This window comes from Micromys minutus (genome assembly GCF_963924665.1).
Source record: "Micromys minutus genome assembly, chromosome: 21".
Lineage (NCBI taxonomy): Eukaryota > Metazoa > Chordata > Mammalia > Rodentia > Muridae > Micromys > Micromys minutus.
In genome coordinates this window covers 40902016-40905379 of record NC_137956.1, presented here as the reverse complement: position 1 = coordinate 40905379, position 3364 = coordinate 40902016, and positions in this window count along the sequence as shown.

Below are 3364 nucleotides of genomic sequence, written 5' to 3'. Positions count from 1 at the left end.
GGGCTTTCCCTGAAATGGGAGCTTCTCCCCGAAATTCCAAGCTTGCCAGTGGATAAGAGGGAGGGAATGCCAGGTAAAGGAATGGTGGGAGGGGCCCAAGGGGTTTGTGTTCAAGTCTGTGGTCCACCCATTGACCACGGGATAGGAATCTGAACTGGGGCCAAAAAGAGAGGAGGAAACAAAGACAGAAGCAGTAAGTTTGGGGAAAGCACCCTCTGAGCCTTGCCTCTGAAGAAAGAATGTCATTCTGAATACTCACTGGGCAAGACCCATTCTCTCCCGGCCTCCCCAAGAAGGAAATCCTGTGACTATCCCCAGATCTCAGAGCTCATGAGAACAAGGCTGGAAGCAAAGTAAAAAGCCATCCAACCCAATCTCTCCTCTCTCCACAGTCCACCTGGAAGACCTGTATGTCTCTGCCAGGTAAGCAGTGCCAAGAAGAGCCCAGACTGTTCCATCACCCTCCCACCCTAGAAATCAGCCCTTAGGATCTGGGGGCCCCAGCATGCTGCCAAGCCAGTCAGTGGTCAAAATTAGCTGTGCTTGAGGAAACAGGAACATCGAAGGTCGCCAGCAGAAGAACACAGAAATGAAGAGAACCAGTCAAATAATCCTGGTGCCTGCTGAGAGCTGAGGCCACCCACTCAGTCTCCTCTCAGATGTCTCAGACTGGCTTCTCCACCACTGCCCTGGGCCTTTCCCTCAGGGGCTGACAACAGGTCACAGGACTCAGAAGTCCTGTCCCTGAGTGATGCCCTCTGCTTGGGTCTCTGGAGCCAGCAGCTCAGGGGCAAAGCCAGTTCCTGCATGAGGCAGGAGAGTGATCGTTCCTCCTTCCCAGTTGGGCCACAGTCCAGAGTCCAAGCTGGAGTTGTGAGATCAGGAAAGTTAGTAGTCAGAGCTCAGCCTGGCTTGAAGGCTCTGAGGCATGTAGTTAGAATTCAGATCTCCTGGTTGGGGGCTGAGATGTCTCGGTGAGTAAATGATCATGCCATGGAAGCACAAGAACCTCAGGAATCCAGGCTGGAGAGATGGCTCAGTGGTTAAGAGCACTGACTGTTCTTCCAGAGGTCCCGAGTTCAATTCCCGGCAACCACGTGGTGGCTCACAACCATCTGTAATGAGATCTAATGCCCTCTTCTGGTGTGTCTGAAGACAGCTACAGTGTACTCACATACAGGAAATAAATAAATAAATAAAAATCCCTTAGAACCTACTTTAAAAGCCAGCAAAAACCAAAGTGGCTGGCTTCTGAGAAATAGAATAGGATAGAATTCTAACTACCTCCAAGTACACACACACACACACACACACACACACACAAAACCTGTTGACTGGACTCCAAGCCTTGTCCTCCTCAACAGTGTGTTTGTTTGTGGCTGGAGTCAACCGTATGAGGTGTGATTAAGGAGGTCCACTTAGTCAGGATGGGGGGAGGCCTGTAGCAGGAGTGTAAAAAACACAAAATATCCTCCTTGATAGCACCAAGTGATCCCTTAACGCCAGTCACAGGACCACTGACGTCACCTGTCAAGGCTGGGGAGGAACTGGCAGGCCCCTAGGGAAAACGACAGTCCTCCACACAGGTAGGTAGCAACAGCCCTAGAAGCCTCGAACCAAACCCTCCCCGTTGCCAAGACCCTCCCTGGCTGCTGCTGCCTACACGGGTCCTTCCTCATACCCAGAATGCCATGCTGTAAAGCTTGGGGTTCAGGCGCCACTCGGGGACTGCTGGTAGTTCGTGCTGTACTGACTATTGCTCCCATTGGCCAGTTATAGAAACCAAGGCCTGGCCTGGCCCACCACTCAGGCCACTGTGTGAGATTCCTTGGCCTACGCTACCGAGGTCACAGAATAACTGCAGCTAAGACGACTTCAGAAAGTCCCCTAACCATCACGTGCCTCCCCTGGAAAGAACACAGGAGGAACCAGAAGAGCCGATATTCCCGAGAACATGCCTCAGACTCTTCTAAGGCCTATGGCCGTCCTAGGAGGAGAAACCAGAAAGAGGAACTCTGAACCAGCTCTGGAAGGAAAGGAGGATCAGAATTTGGCTTCCCACAGTGAGCTCACCCTGCCCCGGACCTAGAATCACAAGAATCTGAGCTGAAAGGCCCTGAGAAGACTTGATTATGTGTGTAACTTCTAAGTCAGTAGCTTGTCACATCCGCCAGGGGTCCAGGGAGTCAGCTCAGCCCCATGAGCAGGACCAAGGCGCCCTCTAGAGGTGCGAACCTGTAACCTCCTTGTTCCCCGCTGGTCTTCCCACGGAGAGCAACACATCTGGGTCTGTAACTGTTGACTTTATTATGGCCTGGTCAGACTATTTCTCTCTAACATTCAGGAAGGCCAATTTCTCGGCCCTCAAACACCCGGTTTTGTTTTTGTTTTGGTTTGTTTGTTTGCTTACTGAGAGTCTTATCATGTAGCTCTAGCTGGCCTTAAACTCACAATGATCTCCTAGCCCCTGCCTCTTGAGGGCTGGAATTAAACATGTGGGCCATCACACCCAGTCACAAACACTCGTGTTTAAAAGAAACACTTTTGTTCTGGTAGAAATGTCGCAGGTAGTTAAGAGGTTCCTTTGTGCATCCCCTCATCCAGGAGCTCTTGGAGTTCCCATCCTGTTAGTAAGGCGCACTGGTTAAAACTGAACCAGCTCAGAGCTAGAGAGATGTGTCAGTGGTGAAGAAGTCCCTTAAGGTCCTATCAGAGAGTATGTGCCTCCTACCTTTGTCACTGGATTGGTTTTTGTTTGCTTGTTTGTTTCACTATGAAGTTACTGTTTTCCCTGTTTCTGTTCTTTATTCTTTTTTCTTACAACTTTATTTTTAAAAACGAGAGATACATGTACAGATTTTAAAAAGCATTTTGCATTGTTCTTTACTCTTTTTTTAGTTAGTTATCTTGCTTGCTTGGCCCTTGTCAACTTGACAGGCAAACAAATCGATATTAAGCTTCAACCCTTACTTTCTTCTTCATCCCCAAGATCTAGATAACCTTAAGAGTCCCACAGTCTTTACCAATTCTGACATTTTAAAATTGCAAAACCTTTAAAATATTCAGTCTCTTTTTAGAAAAATCAAAGTCTTTTGACAATTCAAAGTCTCTAAACTGTGGGCTCCTCTTCCTTCAAGAGAGAAAGATATCAGGGCACAGTCACAATCAAAGCAAAATCAATCTCTAAACCATCCAGTGTCTGGGAATCCACTTACAAACTTCTGGGCTCCTCCAAGGGCTTGAGTCACTTCTCCAGCTCCACCCTTTTGTACTGGCTGGTTTTGTGTCCACTTGACACAAGCTGGAGTTGTCACAAAGAGCCTCAGTTGAGGAATGCCTCCATGAGATCCAGCTGTAAGGCATT